Source organism: Heterodontus francisci, chromosome 4, assembly GCF_036365525.1.
Source record: "Heterodontus francisci isolate sHetFra1 chromosome 4, sHetFra1.hap1, whole genome shotgun sequence".
NCBI lineage: Eukaryota > Metazoa > Chordata > Chondrichthyes > Heterodontiformes > Heterodontidae > Heterodontus > Heterodontus francisci.
The window spans coordinates 157,594,724-157,620,967 of NC_090374.1; the positions used below are offsets into that span (position 1 = coordinate 157,594,724).

Sequence of the window (26,244 nt, forward strand, 5' to 3'; positions counted from 1 at the left end):
GTGAGAGAAGCGTTGCAGAGAAAGGCTATAGAGAATAATCCCTATCCCCCTGCCTTCACTATCCTCCACCGCATCCACATTCCTTCTCTTTAATGTACTTTTTGTACCATAGTGTAGTGGTCATTTTCACATCCTCCCTAACGATTTTGTTCTCATCCACGCCGGGGGCAAGTACTTCGTACTTGTTGAACAATGGCAAAGATGAAGGCTCCTCCACCAATACCTCTGTCCCTGACCACTAACCAAATTTCAACCACTACCTAACAATGGGTTGTGTCTGCCTCCTGGGTCAAAATGTCCTGGTATCTCTCCCTCTCCCTGATGCATCCCAATGTCTGCACCTCAGGCTCCAGCTGAACAACTCTCAGCTGAAATTCTTCAATTTGCAGATACTGCCTGATGAAGTAGTTGCCTAGAATCACACTGCTCCTCTAACTCCCACATGCTGCAGATGTGGCACAGCTCCTGCATTATCTTCTTTATTTAATCTTATATATTCAATTAATTAAAGTTTTATGTAGTTAATTCATTTGGTTTATTTTAAACTAATTAATTTAGCTAAAAGGAGCACCTCATCCCCCTCTGCACCAAATTCCCACTGTAACCAAATCTTAATCTCTGAGTCTGTTTACAGTGCACTCCATTAACAATGCCATCAATGGTTATGATCTGCCTCAGCTAAGCCTAAAAATTAAAACAAAGTTATGTTTGATTTAGCCATAGCCTGATGTTCCCCACACTGTAAATTCCCAGGCTGTTGACCATCTAGGATGTAGCCAATAGGGGAAAGGAAGTAATTCTGTGCTGGTCTTGTTTAAAAGAGGAAAATACAAAGAGGAACTCACGGAATGCCACAGATTTTCCACTGAAGAAGCTGAGCTCCCATATGAGAGTGCTGATAGAGAGCTGGGTTATTGGAGTTGTGATCAATCATCAATAAGGTGCCAGGTAATTTCTGCGTCTGGGGTGCTTTGATTGAAGCTGCAATGGGACATGGGGTCCATCTACTCAGATCTGGCCTGGAGCAGCAAAACTCAGGAGCACAGGCAGTCCCCTGGTGCAGAGGGCTGCAGAGGTGCTGAGCAAGAAGGCAATACCTTCATCATAGAATACACCGCCAAAGGCTCAGCCTCATGAGCATGTCTGAGCAGCAGTGCTGACAACACCTGTGGCTATCAAGGCAGGTGGGTGGCTGATCCATGCACCCTCCTGGATGTGGACATTAGGCCTCAAGGTGCAGGGGAATCATAAGAAATAGGAGCAGGAGTAGGCCATTTGGCATCCCAAGCCTGCCCCCATCATTCGTAAGATCATGGCTGATCTGATTGTGGCCTTAACTCTAATTTCTTGTTGACTCCCCCCCACCCCCCCCCCCCCCCCCATAACCCTTCACTCCCTATAGTTTAAAAATCTGTCTAACTCAGCCTGAATATATTCAATGACCCAGCCTCTACTGCTGTCTGGAGAAGAGAATTCCAAGATTAACAACCCTCTGAGAGAAGAAATTCCTCTCATCTCCATCTTAAATGGGAGATCCTTTATTTTGAAACTGTGCCCCCTATTTCTAGATTCTGCCATGAGGGGAAACATCCTCTCAGCATCTACTCTGTCAAGCCCCCTCAGAATCTTATAAGTTTCAATATGATCACCTCTCATTCTTCTAAACGTCAATGAGTATCGGCCCAACCTGCTCAACCTTTCCTCATAAGACAACACCTTAATCCCAGGAATCAGCCTGGTGAACCTTCTCTGAACTGCTTCCAATGCAAGTATATCCCTCCTTAAGTAAGGAGACCAAAAATTGTACATAGTACTGTAGGTGTGGTGTCACCAATGCCCTGTACAGCTGTTAGAAAGACCTCGCTCCTTTTTACTCCACCCCCCTTGCAATAAATGCCAACATTCCATTTGCCTTCCGAATTACTTGCTGTATCTGCATGCTAACTTTTTGTGATTCATGTACAAGGACACTGAGATCCCTGTTTACTGCAGCATTCTGCAGTGGCTCTCCATTTAAATAATAATCTGCTTTTCTAGTCTTCCTACCAAAGTGAACAACCTCACATTTTCCCACAGTATACTCCATCTGCCAAATTTTTGCCCACTCACTTAACCTATCTATATCTCTTTGCAGACACTTTATGTCCTCCTCACAACTTGCTTTCCTATCTATCTTTGTATCGTCAACAAATTTGGCTACAATACGCTAATATGATCATTAATATAGATCAGAAATAGTTGAGGTCCCAGTACTGATCCCTGTGGCACTCCACTGGTGAAAGTTTGCCAACCTGAAAATGCCCCATTTATCCCAACTCTCTTTCTTGTTAGTTAGATAATCCTCTATCCATGCTAATATATTGCCCCCAACACCATGAGCTCTAATCTTGTGTAGTAACCTTTAAAGTGGCACCTTATCATATGCCTTTTGGAAATCTGAATCCACCACATTTACTGGTTCCCCTTTATCCAGCCTGCTTGTTACATTCTCAAAGAACTCCACCAAATTTGTCAAGCACGATTTCACTTCCATTAAACCATATTGACTCTGATGGATAACATTATGATTTTCTAAATGTCCTGCGACTGCTTCCTTCTTCCTTGAATAGGGATGTTACATTTGCTCTTTTTCAGTCTGCTGGGACCTTTCCAGAAGCTTGAGAATTTTGAAAGATCACAACCAATGCATCCACTATCTCTGCAGCCACTTCTTCTAAGACCGTAGGATGCCGATGATCAGATCCAGGGGACTTATCAGCCTTTAGTCCTTTAATTTCCTAGTACTTTTTCTCTAGTGATTGCTTTAAATTCCTCCTTCCCTTTTGCCTCTCGAATTTCTGCTATTCTTGGGATGCTTTTTGTGTCTTCTACTGTGAGGGTAAATACAAAATCTTTGTTCAGAGTCTCTGCCATTTCCTCGTTTCCCATTATTAATTCCCCAGTCTCACCCTCTAAGGGACCAATGCTTACTTTAGCTATTCTTTACCTTTTTATATACTTGCAGAAGCTTTTACTGTCTGTTTTTATAGTTCTTGCTAGTTTACTCTCATACTCTAATTTCTCTCTCTTTATTATTTTCTTAGCCATCCTTTGCTGGTTTCTAAAAATTTCCCAATCTGCTGGCTGACCACTAATCTTTGCAGCATTGTACGGCTTTTCTTTCAGTTAGATACCATCCTTGGATGGTGCATCCTTCTCATAGAGTCTTTCTTTCTCAATGGAATATATCTTTGTTGAGAGTTATGAAATATCTCCTTAAATATCTGCCACTGCTTCTCTACTATATTACCTTTTAACCTATTTGCCCAGTCCACTTTAGCCAACTCTGTCTTCATGCAATTGTAATTGCCTTTGTTTAAGTTTAAGACACTAGTTTCAGACCCAAATTTCTTACCCTCAAACTGAATGTGAAATTCTATCATGTTATAATTACTGTTGCCTAGAGGATCGTTTACCATGAGGTAATTAATTAATCCTGTCTCATTACACATTACTACATCTAAAATAGCCTGCTCCCGGGTTGGTTCCAGAACATATTGTTTGAAGAAATTGTTCTGAATACACTCAATGAACTCATCCTCCAAGCTACTTTGCCAATTTTATTAGTCCAATCTGTATGAAGCTAAAAATTGCCCAAGATTATTGCGGTCCCTTTCCTAAAAGCCTCCATTATTTCTTGATTTATACTCTGTCCTACAGTGTAGCTACTATTAGGGGGCCTATAAACTACTCCCACCAGTGACTTTCCTTTGCTATTTCTTATCCCCACCCAAACTGATTCTACATCTTGATCTTCTGAGCCAAGATCATGTCTCGCTATTGTACTGATCTCAACTTTTGATAACAGAGCTACCTCACCTCCTTTTCCTTTCTTCCGCATTCTTGAATATTCAGTTCCCAGCCTTGGTCACCTTGCAACCACGTCTCTGTAATGGCGATCAGATCATACTGATTTATTTCTATTTGTGCTGTCAATTCATCCATCTTGTTACAAATGCTGCATGCATTCAGATAAAAAGTCTTTAATTCTGCTTTTTTACCATTTTTCCCTACTCTGACCTTATTTTCTGGTGCACTCGTATGTTTCTATGCTCTATCTCTTCCTCTCACACTCTTGTTATCATTACCTGTATCACTACCCTGCACTATTGCATTGTCCTTTCTTGTTAAATTCCTAAATTTCCCCTCACCTGAACCCTCCCCCTCACTATTTAGTTTAAAGCCCACACTGCAACCCTAGTTATTCGATTTTTCAGGACACTAATTCCAGCACGGTCAGGCGAAGACCATCCCAATGATACAGCTCCCTTTTTCCCCAGTACTGGTGTCAGTGCCCCATGAATCGAAACTCATTTCTCCTACACCAATCTTTGAGCCATGCATTCAATTCTCTGATCTTATTTACCCTATGCCAATTTGCTTGTGGCTCAGGTACTAATCCAGAGTATATTACCTTCATGGTTCTGCTTTTTAATTTAGCCCTTAGCTGCTCAAACTCCTTCAGCAGAACCTCTTTCTTAGTCTTACCTATGTCGTTGGTGCCCACATGAACCATGACAACTGGTTCCTTCCCCTCCCACTCCAAGTTCCTCTCCAGCTCCAAGGAGATGTCCTTAACCCTGGCACTGGGCAGGAAATACAGCCTTCAGGATTCACACTGTCCGCTGCAGAGAACAGTAGTTATCCCCCTAACTATACAGCCCCCCTACTACTACTACATTCCTTTTTACTCCCCCCACTTGAATGGCCCGCTGTGCTGTGGTCAGTTTTCTCATCCTCCCACAGTCCCTGCTCTTGTCCACACAAGCTGTAAGAACATCAAACCTGTTGGACAAGGGCAAGGGCTGAGCCTCCTCCATTGCCTCCTTTTGGATCCCCATATTTGCCTCACTCGTAGTCACACCCTCCTGTCCCTGAGCACAGACCAAGTCTGAAGTTCCTGACCTAAGGGGTGTGATTGCCTCCTGTAACAAAGTGTCCAGGTAACTTTACCCCTCCCTGATGTATTGCAGCGTCCGAATCTCAGACTCTAGCTCAGTTCCTCCAGCTGCAGATATTTACTGCCGATGTGGATGATGTAGATCACACTGGTATCCACCAGCTCCCACATGCTGCAGCTGCAACACATCACCGGCCCTGCCATCTCTATTGTGTTTTATTTAGCTTGTTAGTTTCAAGTTTAGAAATATCACTCAATGATTATTTGTAATTATAATAGGTAGTTTAACCAGTTAAACTATAAATTTATTACAGTACTTATGTGTCCCCAATTTCAGATTAAACTATAGTCCCAGTTTAGAGAAAAAAAGAAACCTTAAAACTCACTACCCAATCACCTACCTGCTTACCTAATTAATGCCTCTGGACTTCAGCTCTCAGGTCTCGCTGTCTCCTGTTCCCTCTCTCGGATCACTCCATGTTCTGTAAAAGACCAGGTCAGCACCTCCTCCCTCACTGCACCAAATTCCCGAGTTAAGCATTTGGTCTCGGAGGACTCAATCGAGCTGGACTCCATGCTACTTACCTTATGCCAGTAGCTGTCATGGTGACGGTGACCTTGAACTTTCTAACAACTGGCTTGTTTCAGAGGTTCGCAAAGGACCTCTGGGGGATCTCGCAATCAACCACCCACAACAGCATAACTCAGGTGGTGGATGCACTTTTTGAGAGGGAATCAGGCTTCATCGCTTTCACCACAAATGTGGCCAGTTAGGCACAGAGGACTGTGGAGTCCGCCTCCATGACAGAATTCCCTCGGGTGCAGGGCTTGATCGACTGTACCCATGTGGTCATCAAGGCCCTATTGTCTCAGCCCGGAGCATTCATCTACAGGAAGGGGTTCCACTCATTAAGCTGGTGTTGGACCATCACAAGCGGCTCCTGCAGGAGTGCCTGGCAGGTTGGTTGCCTGGCAGCTGTCATGATTCTTGTGTGACAGCTGTTCACGGCACCAGACAGCCTCCATGGATGGCTCCTGGCTGACAAGGGATACCCGGTAAAGAGATAGCTGCTGAGCCCTTTGCAAAATCGCACAACTGAGGCACAGGAGTGATACAACTACTGCCATCTCACCACAAAGCCACCGGTGAGCAGTTCCGGTGCCTTAACCAGTTGGGTGGTGCCCTCCAGTACAGCCCTTCAAGGGTTTACCGCATCGTTGTAGTCTTCTGTGCTCTGCACAACATGGCCCTGCAGTGAGGGTTGTACCTGGAAGAAATCCATGGGGAAGAGAGTTCCGCCTTGTCAGATGATGAGGTTGATGAGGACCATCCGGCAGAGCTGAAGGCCATCCAAAGCTCAGCCTCATGCGGCAACACATGGACCAGAATGGCAGAGAAGCCTGGGATGCCCTCACCCAGGAATGCTTCTCCTGAGCACAGAAAATCCTACACTGGGTGTCATCCAGGCATCTATTTCAGCTTTGTGGCTCCTATCACGAGGCCAACAGCGCAACACTTCTCATGGGGTTAAGCATTCATGATGCAGTAAGGCTCTGCGGAGCTGCATTGGGACATGCCACTTGAAGAGTTGAGACACAGACAGGACTTTATGATGAGGTAGCAATTTCCAAATAAGAATGATATGACACATGTTAGGAATCATGCATATCCCATTTCATTACATGAAAGTGCATGCATTGAATGGAAGCTGTATGAATAGCACCGAGGTAAAACCCAAAGTGATGCTACCATCGCTTCTCTGCCCTCTTATGAGAGCTGCTATGGGGTGCTACCCCTTTGGCTGGAGCACATGTGGAGGTAGGCTGCCCGAGAGTATGCCCTGTGGTGTCCATTCTCGAGGTTGCGACAGGCTGCGCCAGCAGGATATGTGCAGGGCCAGCCCGGTCACGAGGCTTTGTGTGTGGCTCAGTCAGAGGGGCGGAGGGGTCAATGTCAGAAGAGGGGACCCCTTGAATAGTGGCATCATCAACATTGTCCCTTCCTGCCTCTGCTCTTTCATGGCACTTACCAGGAGCGAGAGAGCACCTGATTGCGCATGCATACATTCAGGCAATGGACTGGTCAATACTACAGAATGCAGCATACATTCTGCTCCATTCGGTGGACTGTCATATGCAACTATCCACGAGGGTGGCCACTTTTTCAATGGAGGATCTCATGCACTCATATGCGTGAGACGTTTTGGTGCTCATGTCATGAATGGACTGCTCCATTTTCTGTGCAAGGGTCCACACTGCCTCAGGAAACTCTGACAGATGGCCACACATTTCCCTTTGCTGCTCCACAAGCAGCTGCTTTGTATATGACCCCTGAGGCTCGGCATCTCCAGCCGTGTGAGTATGGCTGGAGCTGTCCTCCAGCTTCACTGGGGCCGCCGAACAGCTGCCTCTACTTCCATCACTTACTCCTGCTCACATGTGACATGATTCTCACCTTGTGCCATCCATTCTATACGTGCCTGAGACCCCACCGAGATGTGTGTATCTGTGCTGGTGGAGGGTATGTTTGACTCCTGTGATGGTGGATACTCCAAGTCATTTCATCCACTGAGATTGTCACGGATGTCACAATCGATGGAATAACCTGCAGAAGAGAGAACATATCAGGTACTTGCCCTGCTTTCTCTCAGCAGCTGCTTCATCGGACATCTGGCAGCACATCAAATGGGATCTACTGGATACAACTGCACAAATTAGGAAGCTAGTCCAAGGTACATTCATGAAGCATAAAATAAACTTTCACCCTCTCTCTGCCAGGCACTTATCTCACCATCAGTGACTGCCTGCACTGCCTGCCTTGAGGTCCTCCTGCTCACAGATGTGCAGTCCCTTTAATACCCTCATGGCTGCCAGCTTGGCTTTGCACATTACTCACCTTGCCAGACCTCAGAAGGTCATTGAAGCGCTTCTTGCACTGGACCGGCATCTGCTAAACGAATTGCAGCAGCTGACTTCTCGAGCGACCTCCAGCCATGCCTGCTTAGTTTGCCTGTCTGGCTTCCTTCTGCCACTCCAGGAATAAAATGTTTCTCCTGGCACTCACTGCCTCTAGCATGACCTCCAGAGAGACATTGCTGAACCGTGGGGCCACCTTTCCATGATAGACTGCCATGCGTATGTTATGAAATCTTGCCCCCCCAGTTATGAGAACGTCTGGCTGCAGCCACTTTGATGGTTTACGGGTGCCGTTTAAATGGGGCCTGCCACTACGAGATCCTGCATCCTGTTCATGCCCGCCATCCCTAATTGGATGGATATCACACAGGCGGACCACTAATTGGTCGCTTCCTGCAAAATTCAAACAGATATTGCGCAATGATCTCGAGCGGGGTTGGAATCCGAAAATGATCTCGCCGTCAGGGTCCCGACAATCTGGACAAAATCCAGCCTATTAACTCTGTTTCTCTCTCCACAGATGCTGCCTGACCTGCTGAGTATTACCAGCATTTTCTGGTTTATTTCAGATTTGCAACATCCGCAGTATTTTACTTTTGTCAAACATAATTATGCTGTGCAGTTTGTTCAGTTATTTACATGACTTATGGCTCCTTTGAATTTAGCTTCACGAAGCCTGGCAACTGTTTTAGGGTGTTTTATTGGGCTGTTCAAATTAGAGTCACGTTGGAACTTTCAAAGAGACTAGGACAACTCAGGTCTCTCAGGTCTTTGCGGAACACCTCCGCTCAATCCGAAAGCATGACCCCGAGCTTCCAGTTGCTGGCCATTTCAACACACCTCCCTGCTCTCATGCTCACATCTCTGTCCTGGGATTGCTGCAGTGTTCCAGTGAACATCAACCCAAACTCGAGGAACAGCATCTCATTTACCGATTAGGCATGCTACAGCCTGCCAGACTGAACATTGAGTTCAATAATTTCAGAGCATGACGGGCCCCCCATTTTACTTTTATCTTGAGTTTTTTTTTCTTTTTTGTTTTTTTTTGTGTTTATTTTATTTTCGTTTGTTCAGTTTGTTTCTACTGTGCCTACCCACTTTTATCATGTTTGTGCTTGTGGCTGTTCAGTTTTCAGTCCATGAATACCCTATCTATACTAATTCTTTGTCTTTCAGCACACCATTGACATATTGTTTGCCTTTGCTCCATGACCTTCTGGTCAGCTCTTCTGTGACCTTGTCATATCAATACCGTCTCTTTTGTTATCTCTTGCCCCAACCCTGCTTTACTTGCTTAAAATCTTTTACACTTCTTATATCTGCCAGTTCTGAAGAAAGGTCATTGACCTGAAACGTTAACTCTGCTTCTCTCTCCACATATGCTGCCAGACCTGCTGAGCTTTTCCACCACTGTTCTGTTTTTATTTCAGGTGTCTCCCATAGCTGGTAAGAATATAAAAGCAACTATACACATACACGTTAATTATAAAATATAGAAATTGCAAATCGTTTATTATTTTTCTTATTTGACATCTAACATCGACTGTAAATATATTCTATTACTGTTATTTATTCATTTGTTTGTTCATTGATTGTCCTGTGTGTTCTACTTCCTGCAGACTGCTAACACTGGACATAGAGCACACAGAACCTGGGAAGTGTGACCCAGAGGGAGGTGTACTTCTCTGCAAGCAGATGGCTGAAAGACATTTCAGAAAACTTAGAACATGAAAGGCTATGCTAAAAGTAGACAATAGAGGTTTGGTAATATAATACTTTTCTTTAATTTATAACTTAATATATGTATTCCTATAATGTTATTCCCGCTACTCTTTTTGTATCCATCATTGTGACTGCATGAAGCCTATTCTTTTTGAACCTCTATCTTGTTCTTTGGCCTGTGCAGCTTTTTTGTAAATGTTACTGGTGATGGGAACCACTACAACGACCACTCTTGAGCAGCTAAAGCCCTGTGAAATCATGAAATATTGATCACAGTTGACATGTTGAAGGACAATCTTCTATAAAAATACTCAGTTTTTGTATGTCCGGACTGTTTTGATTGGCCAGTTTAAAGTGTGCTTCTGTTGGTGAGTTGATTTAGTGGGCGGTGCCAGGTGCATGTGGAGGCTGGGTGGGGCCTGCGGAGGACTGGAGTGTGTGACGCACGTATGGCTGCTAATGGTTGGTGGTGGGATGGAGGGGTTAGTGGAGAATAAAAACAGTGGTAGGTAAGAGGAGCCCAACAACAAAGTTACCCTAGCTGGAGAGATTGTTTCCACGAGGGATAGGATGGCATTGATGGAAGGGATGGGGATGGCAAGAGCAGGATGGGGATGGCATGGGAGGGATGGAAGGAATAGAATCGGGATGAAGAACTCCAAAAACCCACTGGAGACACATGACCCCCAAGAGAGAAAAGGCTCCTACAGTGAACAAGGTTTAAGAAGAATACTGGGCCCCAACGAAAAGCAAGATCCACCTATAAAAGGACTCTACAGTGAGCTCGAAGAACTGTAACAACAACTCTTCAGATATTGTCTCAAACTTTCCACTTTAATTTTTTCTTCTGTTCTTTTCTGTCTCTATTTGCATATGTATTTGTGTATCATGTATGCATGCTAGATGGGCGCGTCATGTATCTGTAGGCATCAACCGAATTAGAGTTTAAGTTTAATAAAATTTCACCTTTCTTGTTTAAACCTGAGAAAGCCTGTTTGTGCTGGTTTCTTTGCCTTATACTTGGAAAGCGGTGAACAAGGATTCACCAAGGGAACCCTGGACCTCTTTCTCACCTGGTTGTAACACTATATTATAACTGTGACTACACTTCAAATGTAATTTATTGATTGTAGAGTGCTTTAGGACATCGTCAGGATGTGAAAGATGATATATTAATGCAAGCTCTTTTCTTTTACTTTTGCACCCACCCTGCAATGGCAGCAGGATTTAGGAGCAGAACCTTGCAGTTCCTTTTTTGGGTGGTGGTGCAGATCAATCTGGCCTAAGTCTTTAAATGTTGCAGATCTTTGCTCCCTCACGGATGTGGCATTCTCCTAATGACAATTGACATTTCTACCTCCCTTCCACACTTACTTGAATTCAATTTATGGATTAAACTATGCAAATAGGTGGCTGAAAGACATTTCAGAAAACGAGGAACATGAAAGGACATGCTAAAAATAAACAAAGATTTGGTAATTAGGTATTTTGATTTAATTTATAACTTATTTCACATAACTGTTCATATAATGATATCTTACTAGTTATTCAAACGAGTGTTGTTGTACAAAGGAAGTGTATTTACACATTTAATGTGAGTTTTAAAGACCTCTTTAGCAAGTAATACAAGTTAATCCTAAACTGTAAATCACAAAAAGCAATCAAGGCCCTTTAAAAACAGTTGAACATAGAACATAGAACAGTACAGCACAGTACAGGCCCTTCGGCCCATGATGTTGTGCCGAACCTTTAACCTACTCTAAGATCTAAGTAACTACCTATCCTTCATTCTACTATCATCCATGTACCTATCCAAGAGTCGCTTAAATGCCCCTAATGTATCTGCTTCTACTACCACCGCTGGCAGCACATTCCACGCACCCACCACTCTGTGTGTAAAGAACCTACCTCTGACATCTCCCCGAAACCTTCCTCCATTCGCCTTAAAATTATGCCCCCTGGTGATAGCCGTTTCCACCCTGGGAAAAAGTCTCTGACTATCCACTCTATCTATGCCTCTCATCATCTTGTACCCCTCTATCAAGTCACCTCTCATCCTTCTTCGCTCCAATGAGAAAAGCCCTAGCTCCCTCAATCTTTCTTCGTAGGACATGCCCTCCAGTCCAGGCAGCATCCTGGTAAATCTCCTCTGCACCCTCTCTAAAGCTTCCACATCCTTCCTATAATGAGGCGACCAGAACTGAACATAATATTCCAAGTGTGGTCGAACCAGGGCCTTATAGAGCTGCAGCATAACCTTGCGACTCTTAAACTCAATCCCCCTGTTAATGAAAGCCAACACATTATATGCCTTCTTAACAACCCTATCAACTTGGGTAGCAACTTTGAGCGATTTATGGACATGGACCCCAAGATCCCTCTGTTCCTTCACACTGCCAAGAATCCTGTCTTTAAGCCTGTATTCCGCATTCAAATTCGACCTTCCAAAATGAATCACCTCACACTTTTCCAGGTTGAACTCCATCTGCCACTTCTCAGCCCAGCTCTGCATCCTGTCAATGTACTGTTGCAACCTACAACAGCCTTCCACACTATCCACAATTCCCGCAACCTTCGTGCCATCGGCAAACTTGCTAACCCAGCCTTCCTCATCCAAGTCATTTATAAAAATCACAAAGAGCAGAGGTCCCAGAACAGATCCTTGTGGAACACTACTGGTCACTGAGCTCCATGCTGAATACTTTCCATCTACTACCACCCTCTGACTTCTATGGGCCAGCCAATTTTGTATCCAGACAGCCAACTTTCCCTGTATCCCATGCCTCCTTACTTTCTGAATGAGCCTACCATGGGGAACCTTATCAAACGCCTTGCTAAAATCCATATACACCACATCCACTGCTCTTCCTTCATCAATGTGTTTTGTCACATCTTCAAAGAATTCAATAAGGCTTGTGAGGCATGACCCGCCCCTCACAAAGCCATGCTGACTGTCTCTAATCAAACCATGCTTTTCCAAGTAATCATAAATCCTGTCTCTCAGAATCCTCTCCAATAATTTGCCCACTACCGACGTAAGACTGACTGGTCTGTAATTCCCAGGGTTATCCCTATTCCCTTTCTTGAACAAGGGAACAACATTTGCCACCCTCCAATCATCCGGTACTACTCCAGTGGACAGTGAAGACGCAAAGATCATCGCCAAAGGCGCAGCAATCTCTTCCCTCGCTTCCCGTAATATCCTTGGGTATATCCCGTCTGGCACTTATATAGTGCCTTTCATGGTCTCAGGAAGTTCCAAAGTGCTTATCAACTAATTAAGTATTTTTGAACAGGGGTCGGCAATATGTCGTACATGGACACCAGTGTCTGTGGTACAAATGTTGAGGGCTGTAATTTCAGGGATGAGAAATTGCCCATTGGCTTCTTCTTTCAGATCAGTCCAACATAAAAAAAAAATTGCAGCTGTCAGTTTCACAAATGAGCAGAGGCAGGGCTTCCAAACCTTGGACAAGTTTGAGATTTTCTGGCGGGTTCCAATTTTTTTTTAAAGTTCGCAGGAAAATCCCTAACTTGTCTGAAGTTTGGAGGCGCTGTCTCTGCTCTAAATACCTGCCAGCCATGAAACTGACAGCTGTATTTAAAATAAAACTGACCAACCCCAAAGCTGCTCTGGGGAGAGTTCTCTGCAACTGTCAGAGAGAGAGAGAAAGTGTGTGAGAGAGACAGTGGTGTAGAGAGGGAGAGAGGGAGGGGTAGAGAGAGCAGAGAGAATGAGAGGGACAAAGAGAGAGAATAGGGTGGTCATAGAGGGGGGGGAGAGAGAAAGTGGGGGAGAGAGAGGGAGAGGGGCAGAGAGAGATAGGGAGAGGGGGACAGAGAGAGTGGTGTAGAAACAGAGAGTGGAGTAGCGAGAGAGAGAGGGGACAGAGACAGAGAGGGGGCAGGGAGAGAGAGAGGGACAGAGAGAGGGAGAGAGAAAAGTGGGGGCAGAGGGAGACCGGGGGGGGGAGTGGAAACAGAGAGCGGGACAGAGAAAAAAGGGAAGGGACAAATTGAGAGAGTGGGAACACAGAGAGGGGTGACAGAGAGCGAATGGGGAACAGAGAGAGAGGGGGTGACACGGAGAGGGGCAATCACAGAGAGGGAGGAGAGAGGGAGACAGAGAGAGAGAAGAGGAAGAGTGAGCGATCAAGATCACTCCTGACAGATGGACCTCTATCCGGTATACTCCGCATTGCTACAGCAGTATGCAGGCACACACTGACTACTTGTGCGAGCAAAAATATGCCAGGCAAGTCAGTAAATCAGTGTCCACCCTAGTGATGAGAAAGTAAGTAAATAAATTAGTCTTCTCATTTAAAGCTTCTTCACAAAAATGCACATTTGTTATTGTTTTAATTAATAGTCAGATATATTTTTAATGCCTTTCTCTTCCTGAAATTGTCTCACTGGCCCCCTATGTAAGACAAAAATTGTAATGTGCCTCCCCCATCCGCAAAGGTTGAACACCCCTGATTCAAGCCTTTAACCTTGTGTTTTAAAATAACCTAGAAGCTAGGTTATTTTAAAACACAAGTTTAAAGGCTTGTGTTATGTAACCTAATTTAAAAATGACAAAAGTCACTAAGTGAATGTCTCAATTTTTTAGCTCTGGCACGCATTACTTTCACCTGGAACACAAGCTCAGTGACATGTTGAAAGCTGCTGGACTTTTACTTCTATATAAATGTTGCAATTCCGCTGCTATCAATTTGGATTAACATTGTTCCAGAACTTGTATTGAGGGGGAAACAGGCAGGAAAATCCAATGAATCTCCAGAGGTCAGCACTGTAAGTTCATGAATACAACAGTATGGTGTAATGGGCTGAATGATATTGGCAAAAACAGGATGCTGCTGACCCATATACAATAGTTAGTAAATGCAATGTAACAGATAGCTTTAATCAACCTTAATCTATGATGAACTGCCCATGATTACTTAACAAAAGCTATGCTGCATTTGCAGCTTTAAAAACTGTCAGGGAAGACATAGTGAAAATTTATAATGTTTCAATGCCCATGTTAGAAACAGTCATTAACTGATTTTTTTTTTGTTGTTGCTGTGAATTGAATTAAAGGACAAGTTTTACAAGTATGTCAAAGAAAGTAACTGCAATGTGCATCATTTACTATCCACTTTGAGGGCAGGTGACCTGAGTGGCCAATGTCATTTGAAAGTTGTCTGTATCATCTAATTACATTATGTTAAAGTGCACATTTTCTAGCAGGTAATAGATTTGGCTTGGACATAAATTGGATTGTCTGGAGTAAAATCTTACAGATAGTGGCTAAACATTTTGTAACTGAATAATACATGCAGTAACTACTCAACTTTTTTCAGAAAAAGTTTTTGTTAATAATTATCTTGTCAGAGCTGAATCGGAATCAACAGTGATAGACTGATATGTAGACACAAGTGAATTTAAGAGAATCGCTTTATTGGAGGAACTGAAGGGCGCTCTATATTTGTAATTGTGTTTATCTAATTTTGTCATTAGCTTTAGTGCACAAATGACATTTTGTCCATGAGAGATTTTGTTGTTTCTGCATTTTAGAATCCAGGACCGGGTTTAACAGCCTGTCAAGATGAATAAACTAGTCTTGGATACCTACCGTTAATCTCTCTGTCACTTCCTGTCCCACTCTGATTTTCAGTTTTACATGACTTTTCTATGCTTCACCCTATAACATTTTCCTGATTTGGAGATCACTGCCCTTTTTTTGGCTGCTCTGTCTTCATGCACATATTTCAAACAGGTGGAGAAGTTGCACAAACAGAGACCATCATGGGTTAAATTGTCTTATGATAACAGCAGTATGAGAAATGGTTCACCTTCCCATTGCTGATTTTTCTATTGCCTCACCTCAATGACAACAATAACAATCCTCTCCTTGAGTTTCATGATTTATTAGATGAATTTGCACAGTGTGAATCCACAGAGGTCATCCGATAAGGTCCATCTATCACCCCGTGATATGGTGTAGCTAGCTCTATTCTGTCAACAAAAGTAATTCGCATTGGAATTGCATACCATTTTGCTTGCTAGGTAGCTTGGACAGTTGTGCTGCTCTCTATTGATATTTGTTTGCTTAGCTACTTTATGTATAGTGAGAAGTGTGTTTTAAATCGGACTGTGTTTTGATGGCATTAGGTTGGTTATATACTTTATAAACAGCTTAATTGCCCCCATGTCCGTGACTGAGTCAACAATTTTGTCAAAAGTCCGTGGTGCAATATGTCGGTGGCTATCCCTGTTTTGAAGTACAGTCACTGTTCTAATGTAGGAAATATGGCAGCCAGTTTGTGCACAGCAAGATCCCACAAACAGGAATGAGATAATTAGTAGAAAATCCATTTTAGTGAATGTTGGTTGATGGATAAATATTGGCAGGTTACCAGGATGATTTTCCCTACTCTCCTTTGAATGGTACTACAGGAAAAGGTTTCACATCTATTCTGAAAGACAGCACCTCTGATGGTGCAGCATTCTCTCAGTACTGAAGTGCCAGTGTAGATTATGTGCTCAAGTCTCTAGAGTGTGACTTAAGCCCGTGACCTTCTGACACAAAGGTAAGTGTGTGATCACTGAATAAAATCTATGTAGGGGAGAAATGGTAGAAATTCAATTCAAACAAGTATAAGGTACTGAATATTGGAAGATGAAATGGTATTGTGTATACTACTGAGAATGTAGAACAATATGTAGGCAGCATTACTTCGAATCTATTACTCTGTGGAAGACCAGTAAAAGCATGTTGTACTCATGTCTAATTTCAGTTAAAGCTTTATTAACTTTGTGCTCTTGTTCTCTAATTCTGCAATCTGTATATGTATATTTTTCCCATACAGATGTAATGTCTCATAACCAACCTTCACAACTTACCAAAATCAATAAATGTTGTTTAAAAATTAAACAGATCATGCATAAACACCTCTGCCAAATAAATCTGAGAAGGAAATAGATTCATGAAAAGACTTGAAAAATTGCAACTGCTTTAGACATCGACCCTACATTTGAAGCCAAGAAGATTCCATTTATTAGATGCTTGATAAACAAGTTATTGTTGTTTTGGAATGATGAAATCTTATTTTAAACAGTCATCAAGGTCAAGTTAATGCACAGGCAATACATAGTTGCCACTTTGCACATTTAAAAATAATATCCAAAGGAATGATTAAGTTTACTCTCTTTGCTTTCTGGAAGGTTGTTTACATTAAAGTGTGCTTAAAATAACATGTCAATCAGAAGTCAAGAGCACAAATTCTTCCAGGTAAAATTGGGAAGACCAAAGTCATCATCTTCAGATCCCCACTACAAACTCTGCTCCCTCGCTGCCCACTTCAACCCTCTGCACGGCCACTGCAGCAGTCCGTACCAGATTGTTCGCAATCTTGTGGCCTATTTGACCCTGAGCTGAGTTTCCAACCGGGTATCCTATTCATCAGAGAGACCACCTACTTCCACATTTGTAACATTGTCCAACTCCACTCCTACCTCAGCCAGGCTGCTATTGAAACCCTCATCTATCCATGCCTTTGTCAAATCCAGACTGTAATATTCTAATGTTCTCCTAGCCGGTCTCCTACCCTCTGTAACCTTCAACCCCATCACACTTTCCTTATTGACCTACATTGGTTCTTGGTCTCCCAAAATGTCAAATTTAAAGTTATCATCCTTGTGTTTACATCCCTCCAAACCTCATCACTCCCTATCTCTGTGACCACCAGCCCAACAACCCCTCCATTGAACTCTCCATTCCTGTTTTTTTTTTAATTCATTCATGGGATTTGGGCATTGCTGGCTAGGCCAGCATTTGTTACCCGTCCCTATTTGCCCTTGAGAAGCTGAGTGGCTTGCTACACCATTTCAGAGGGCATTTAAGAGTCAACCACATTGTTACTTGACCGCTTTTGCATCATCCACTCCCTTCACCAACCTTTGCAAGCTGTGCTTTCAGCTGTCTAGGCCCCATTCTCTAGAATTGCCTCCCTTCCTACTCTCCATCTTCCTCTTTTCCTTTAAAACCCAAACCTTTAACCAGGCTTTTGGTTCACCAAATATATCTCCTTCTTTGGCTTGGGGCCTTTCTACTCTCCTTTAAATGCCTTGGGACATTTTTTCACATTAATGGTGTGATAAGTTCAAGTTAATCTTATTGCTGAACTAGCTAAAAAGCCATTTTACCAATAGAGTGCTCTGCAGGCCAATGCAACTGTAGAGTGAACAATTTCTGTGAGAAATGGAGAAAGAGCACAGAAGGTGGGAACCAAAATTTACAGATTAAGATCTGCAGACCATAATAAAAGTACAAAAGTTCTCTCTCTAGAGTGGAGGAGGAACCATTATTGACAGGCATGTCTGACCATTACATGGGGTCATGTACCAAGAGAATCTGTAAGACTATCTGGAAAAATGTGTCAATCTTAAAGAAAGTAGTCAAGGTGAAAAATAAGCATTAGCATGAATAATGTGGAGGCTGTCATATATACGCACAGTTATTGATGGCAGTCAAATTAAGTTACAGGTTCACATTGTTTTAAGTACTTTAATATTCTTAACCTGAATTGATCCAGCAACTTGATGCAAATACAGCACAAAGGAAAGTAATGCACGTGGTTAAAATTAGCAATGCATATTAAAAAAGGATTTACATAATACGGTGAGAAAGATTAAACATTGCCAATTGTTATTCATATATAGTTGACAACTACAGTACACTTAGCTCTCAAACATTCTCACCATATTTCTATCTGTAAGGCACTTTATGTTCAGATAAGCTGCGTGATTGCCCAAAAAACCACAGTAGCCTAAAATACACAGCACAAAATATTTGCTCATTCAATACAAATTTACTTTTCTTTACAAAAAAGGATCACTTTCAATAGAAAATAGAGATTGCAGATAGACTGAGTGGCTCAGCAAGTGAAGTCTCCCACATCCTTCAAATGTGCAATTATGAAGGTTGTTGTTACATTTTTAGGTTTTTACACTAGATAGTGTCCTGTGTTTCAGCATCTCATAAGCAGAACTTGTGTTTCTGATGAAACAGAAGATGCACGGACCTGTCCAATATCTAGATCAATATAGCGAGATTCCGGGTTCGAACAAAGAAGCTTTTCCATTGATTCAAAATATACCATGTGCTATTAAGTAAATCTCTTTGGGTCGGAAGTTGACAGAATATATTAAACCAAGGCTTAGCCTATAAATAAACAAATAATTGTATTTACTATTAAGCAGGTAAATGAACAGTATTCAATATGCTATATTTACAGTAATTATACCCTTTAGAACATAAGAAATAGGAGCAGCAGTAAGCCATCTGGCCCCTCAAACTTTCTCCGCCATTCAATATGATCATGACAGATCTTCTACCTCAACTGCACCTTCCTGCCCTATCTCAATATCACTTGATTCCCTTAGTGTCCGAAAATCTTATTGATCTCTGTCTTGAATACACTTAATGACTAAGCATCTACACCCCTCTGGAGTAGTCAATTCCAAAGATTCACAACCCTCTGAGTGAAGGAATTTCTCAACTCTCCTAAATGGCCGACCCTTTATCTCGAGACTGTGACTCTAGTTTTAGACTCTCCAGGATCTCTTAAATTTGTTTTGCTACTGCCCTTGTAAGTCACCATTGGTTTGCACAGAGTGTTGGGCCAATGATTGGAAAGTTTGCATCTTGAGTTTCCAGGTAACAGGTCAGCTTGAGCTAAGCAGTAATAATAAGCTGCAAAAACAGAAAATGCTGGAAACACCCAGCAGGTCAAGCTATTTACTATTCTCCTGAACATGTCAAAACAACAGCAATATCTCACCTGCACTAGTTGTTAACAAAAAGAAAATCAACCTTGAACCATGTTCACTGATTTATACGGCAAAACATATCCATGATGACCTCTGATTGACTGGAACTGGGAGCAATTCAGCCACAAGTATACCATTATAGAGGGTAGATTTTCAACAGAAGCTCAACAGAAATGAAAGTTGGGTGGTTTCTATAACAGGTGGCTGATCTGCAGCAGCAGTTTTATGCTTGAAGTGAGAAATTGAAATTCATCCCCTGAATCTCGTGAAAATATACTGAGAGAAAGGACATTAAAATACTTTTAGATGGATACACTGTCAATGACATTGAACTGAATAGAATAGCTTGAATCATTTTTCTGTATAAAATATTTGGAATAATATAGTAGAAGGGCCCACATCCAAAGTACAGTGACAGCCATTAAAACATGCAGCCTCGTGCTTTCCTGAACTATGTATCTTTGTCTTGTTTTGAGATATTAAATTTATCCAGACTTTATTGTACATGCTATGCGACTTGTGGAATCTGCTTGCAGTAACTGGCCATAACCGTTTGCTGTGACCTGAAAAATCCAAGAAAGAATCTGATGTGGACAAAAGTTATCATTTTTGTCACATTCCATAGTCATAGATTGCAGATGGATTAGACTGGTGAATCATCTATGCTGTTTGAAAAGGTGATCATGGAGGTCTCTTCTTCTTCTCCTTCTTAGGGAGCAAGGATAACTTTCTTCCACTCCAGGGTTGTGGGTCCTTAGGTGACTGAAATGTCCAATCCTGATATTCCAGGTCCCGAAGTTCATTTTGAAGGGGTAGAAGATGCCCGTGTGTAGGTTCTTTTAATGTGGGTGGCCGTTGCACACTTACTACCACATGGTCCGAGTGAAGCAAGGTCTTTGTCCAATGTCAGAGTTGGCCGAGACAATTGGAGACCAGGCTCTGCTACACAGACGAGGACTAATACACACACATGGACAGCATGTCCAGCTGGCGAGCCCGGATGCAGGCCATGTGGATCTGCGTCAGGGTGTTCTGGAAAGGGTAGCTGAAAGCCTGCTCCAAGGGCTCCTGTGACAAGAGCTCCCTGGGACCCCTCATGCAGCTTGTAGGTCTATACACAACATTACTAATGCAGCAGCTGGAGGAGAGAAATACATCCCTTGTTTGTATAATTATCATCATATGCCTTCTCTGAGCAATTGTTTTTCAGCAGGTGTAAAGCAGAGATTGCATTGTGCCATAAAATGTGTCATATACTGCCTGTGCAGCAACATACCTGACTATTCAACTGCTCTTTTCTCCTTGTTACAGATAATTCCATAATGTAGGATCAACAAGAAAATTTCTCTCATGCAACAAGCTCCACCATATCATTAAGCATCATCACCATTTGAAGCTTGGACCAGCAAAAAACACACATGCCAAAGTGCTGTAATGATTTATACATGGAAGTATAGGATGAGTCACTTCTCATAGACATGAAAGGGGCAGAGGTGATTGTTGCTAATGGAAGGAATAGCATCATATGAACATCAAAATTGCTAGACCAAAAGCTACTGAGGTTCATCTATTTTGCCTTCTATCATTTTGATAGTTGCAGGATATGAAGATAATGAAGTTGCTGACTAATCATAGAAATCAATCTCTATCAATTAGTCTACAACAGACCCAGACATGAGGCAAGGAAAACCCCAGCAGTGGAGAGCTTTGGGAACATTAGATCTGAAGTCTCCTTTTTCTTCCCAAGCATATCACGTACTACTCGTCATGTCTCAACTTACTTATATACTGTATCCCAAAATGTTATTTTCTGAAAGCAGTCTATCTTAATTGGATTGGAATGAATCAATGCTTTCTGTTTCCACTGTCTCCACAGGGAGCCTATTCCATAGATTGACCACGCGATCACTGAAATCGCCTGGGCTCTGTTCAACCTGTTATGACCAAGGCGGGAGTAATGCAATGTTAATTCAGTCCCAGTACTCCACAGGTCACAGTATATCAGTAAAGTTTCCCACCTACCGGAAATTAGTCAAATTAAACACTCTTATTTATCCCCCAGAATAAAGCACACCAAACCAGGTTTCTTTAAACAACAACAAAATTAATTATTTATTAATAAACCAAATTTTTCAACGATAATCAGATAAATCTATATGTATGAAAAGATTTTATACCTCCTTATTCCTAACCCTCATGCACACACACATACATTCAAAGATCGGTCAACCAGGGAAAACGGATGTATTGATTATACAACAGTTTCTTAGAAGTGATAAAATAACTGGGTTGTGACTTCTAGTAGAACTTTTCCAGATCAGTGAGGTGTCCCAGAGTTGAATAGTTGGATGCCACTCGATGCCTCTCCTGGTGAGTTTGATAAACAGTCTGTGATGGGTAGACGTTCAAGGCAATTCATCTGTAGCAGGGGTCACACTGATCTTTCAGCAAAAAGGTGGAGCAACAGGTCTACATAAATTTTAAAGTAGCAGTCTAACAGTAGAAACTTTCTTGAGATTTCATGAACTTCCAAAAAAACACAAAAAGCACCAGGACTCACTCTTGCGGCAGGGATTCTTGAGACTGCAGGCAACAGCAACCTGCCACACCTGAAACACAAGGCTTCTTTTCTCCAAAGCAGTGTTCCTTCACAGAGTCTAGCATCCCCTCTTCGTCTGGGCCTTTTCTCTCTCTCCAGGCAAGTCAAAACCACACCTTAAGTGTAGCATTTCTTTATATGAGGTCAGAAGGCTTTTCAGGGAGAATAAGTCTTTTTCTCTGGTCTATCAGCAAAACACAGCCCCAGCCAGCTCATTGCTAGCTGTTCCCTTCTCTGTTTCACTCTGCAGAAATGACTATTAAAACCCTCAACAACAAACAAGACACAAGATAGCCGTAAAACTTTCTGGTTGCTTGGATACAGGTTTTACAGCCTGCACTTCAAACACCAAATGTCAATATTTAGTTTACAGAAAGTCCTTTTTTCTCGGTCTTAAGGCACACCAACCTCTTAGCTTTTTTAAAAATAAGAACTCTTATGACAAACCACATTCAGATTCCAACCTCATGGGGTAAACTACAAATTAGATGATGCTTCATGAGGGTGAACAATTATTTGCCTCCTTGCAAATCAAGCTGCAAATTGCGTTCATTAGACTTGCAGATTTTACTGACCAGATGATGCACAGTCATGAAAAAAGAGTTGCCTGCTCTGCAGACTGTTACTCAACAGTATGCAACTTCAGTGACATCAGCAGGAGTCGCCTCAGATGTGCAGGGGCAAGCACTGTTTCCCAGGAATATTTCATGAACGATGTCTGAAGCATTGAAGTTCACACTTCATGGTGTATAACAATTGGCTACGGTGTGCTTGGAAGAAAATTCCAAAGAACCATAAGTGAGGAATTCAGAGATCCTATAACACTGTAACATGGAGTGCTTGAACAAAGCAGTGACCAATGTGAATGCTAGAGATTAAGCTTGAGAAATAGTTAATAATGTTTTTGAAAGAATTACTTATATTGCTTTCATTTTATTATTTCTGTAGTTAAAATCTTAGAATTAAAAAACCTGCAAATATAGCTAAGAGTCTATATCTGTAGAGTATCAACAAATCTGTAAGGCTGTAATTGTTATATAAAATACCCTTGGATAGTTTTAATCTTCTCATGGATACATCTATTTGTTTATTCATTTCTGTACAAGTACATGGATAGTGTATGTCCTGAGATCTGTGCTATGGAGCCTGATTGACTTGTTTTTTGCTGTATTAATGTTGGTGAAATAGTCAGCGTTTGATGTCATTATTTTGCTGAAACTGACACAACTTCTGTAGTCTGCACATGTTTTGAATAACATGGAAATTCAAAAGTTGCTGTCAGTGGTTCTACGCTTCTCCAGAGAATGTGCAGTTGAAGTCCCTCGAGAATGCAATCAATGCAAAATCTTTGAACTGACAAAAACGTTCATTATTACACAGGCATGCTGTAAAAACCCTTGTAAAAGCTATACCTTATTGAAAGAGGTGTAACTGTGTTTTTAACAGTGTACTAACTTCATAATTATCACTAAACAACCTCATTAGCCCTGAAAAGCTAATTTTATATTTGTGGAATGTCAAATTTCAACCAAAAATCCACACAATTTTAAAATATTTAGCAAAAAATGTTTTTTTATCTTTATTTTAGCTTCTATCTTAATCCAATCATAATCATTTAATTTGCTATCTGACATTTTAAATTAAAAGTATTGGAGTGCAATGCATTTAACTTCCTGGTTTGCTGTCTATGAGAGTACCTCAATATGATTGGCTGCTTGCTGACATCATTGCTGTTGCACATCTGGGGATCCACTTGACTTGTCGCCAGATTTAAACAGTGATTGGGAAAGGGGAAGTCTGCACCACAGATATTACTAGATCTTTGTGGGCAGCTTTCCTTTAGGTGATTGGCGAGCGCTGACAGCAAAGGCTGGGCCGATGCGTCTTTTGTATGTTGAGCTAATAATACCTAATAAGAACGTAAGAAATAGAAGCTGGAGTAGGCCATTTGGCCGTTTGTGCCTGCTCCGCCATTCAGTAAAATCATGGCTGATCTTCTACCTCAACTCCACCTTCCCACACTATCCCAATATCCCATAATTCTTAGTACCCAAAAATCTATCGACCTCTGTCTTGAATATATTCAATAACTAAGCATCCAAATCCCTCTGGCATAGAGAATTCCAAACATTCACAACTCTTTGGGTGAAGAAATTTCTCCTCATCTCAGTCTTAAATCACCGATCCCTTGTTCTGAGATTGTGACTTCATGTTTGAGATTCTCCAGCCGGGGGAAACATTTTCTCAGTGTCTAGCCTGTAAAACCCTTAATAATTGTATATGTTTCAATTGAATCACCTCTCATTCTTTTAATCTCTAGGGAATATAGGCCTAGTCTACTCACTCTGTCTTCATAGGACAATCCCCTCATCCCAGGAACCAATCTAGTGAACCTTCATGGCACTCCCTCTAGGGAAAGTACATCCTTCCTTAGGTAAGGAGACCTAAACTGCACACAGTACTCCAGGTGTGGCTTCATCAATCCTCTGTATAATTGTAGTAAAACTTCTTTACTCTGATAACCTAATCCCTTTGTAACAAAAGCTAACATACTATTGTGAAGGAATCCAGCCATCATAAGGGGTTATAGGTTAAAAGAGTTATTTTCCTATGAATTAGAGATTTAAAAATTAAAGACAGGATTGATCTGACTGGAAGGTAAAAAAAAAAGGCTTCATAAGCAAGCCTGTAATACGCCCCTGTAGTCAAGGACCTGAACACCCTGTGGACAAGCACGCAGCATAATTGCCTCTTTCTAAGAACACAATGGCAGGTTCTGAAAAACAGGAATAAAACCAAAAAGTGCTGGAAATACTCAACGGGTCTGGCAGCATCTGTGGAGAGTGAAGCAAAGTTAATGTTTCACGTCAGTGACCTTTCATCAGAACTGGCAAAGGTTAGAAATGTAATAGGTTTTAAGCAAATAAAGTGGGGGTGGGGCAAAAGAAAACAAATGGGAAGATGTTGATCGGACAGAGGGTCACAGAGAATAACTGACAAGGAAGTCATGGGGCAAAGGCAATGACAAAGAGTGTGTTAATGGTGTGGTGAAATACAAAGCATTAGTGCAGAGAGGGTGTTAAATGACAGAATAATGAAAGCCCTAGATAAAAGCAAAAACATGGAAAAAAAAGTGGGCAGACACATAGTAAAAAAAAGTGTAATGATGAAACCAAACCAAAATGAAATGAAAAAAAAACAAAGTGAAACTAAAAAAAAAGGGGGCCAGACATGCTCTGAAATTATTGAACTCAATGTTCAGTCCGGTAGGCTATAGCGTGCCTAATAACGTGCTGTTCCTCAAGCTTGCGTTGATGTTCACTGGAACACTGCAGCAATCCCAGGACAGAGATGTGGGCATGAGAGTAGGGGGGAGTGTTGAAATGGCAAGCAACAGGAAGCTCGGGGTCATGGTTTTGGACTGAGCAGAGGTGTTCCACAAAGCAGTCACCCAATCTGCGTTTGGTCTCTCCAGTGTATTCTGTCATTTAACACCCTCTCTAAGCTAACGTTTTGTATTTCACCACACCATTAACACACTTTTTGGGATGAATTTTACTGGCCCCTCGATGTCACGGGTTGCTGCACGGGGGCCGGTAAAATGCTACGGAGAGAGACCAGCCACAACCTGCGACGTCGAGAAGGGCCCGCCGCATATTACCAGTGGCGGCAGGACCTCGGTGCGGCCCCCCTGCTGCTTGGCGGTGGCACCACAATTAGCATATGGTAAAGAGTACTTAACTTTGCTGATTATGCAGCCCGTCGCCTCTCCACTGACACTTCTGGATTTTTCGCAGAACGGGCAGCCGTCACGTGCCGTCCCGTTCACGATTTGAAAAGCCGGCGAGTCCTCAGAGGCAGAAGTTGTTGCCAGCGAAAGTAAGTTCTGTTATACAGGGGCTTCACTCTGCATTAGGGAAGGGAGGAGTGAGGGAGGATATTCAGGGGTCTAACTCTGTATTCTTAAAGGGAGGAGGGAGGGGGGATATGCAGGGGTCTGACTCTGCATTCCTAAAGGGAGAAGGGTGGGGGTGGGATACACAGGGGTCTCACTCTGCATTCTGAAAGGGAGGGGGTCTGGGATTACTGGAGGGAAAGCTGTGCTGGCATGAAGGGAGGTACCGTGTACCATCCCTCCATTAACAGTGTACACTCTGTGAGGGGGCAGTGGCACACTAGGCACCCTGTGTGTGGGGAGGGTGCCAGAAAGGGCAATTCAGCTGATAGGATCTTGATGTGGTCCTGCTGTGCC

General features: G+C 42.4%; 1 long non-coding RNA gene across 1 annotated transcript; it reads left to right on the forward strand.

Moving 5' to 3' along the window:
- Positions 1-826: 826 nt before the first annotated feature.
- Positions 827-23,587, forward strand: LOC137369355 (uncharacterized). Its single transcript, XR_010974935.1, has 3 exons — positions 827-948; positions 9,475-9,614; positions 20,705-23,587. It is a non-coding gene; the product is annotated as an uncharacterized lncRNA (long non-coding RNA).
- The last annotated feature ends 2,657 nt before the right edge of the window (positions 23,588-26,244 follow it).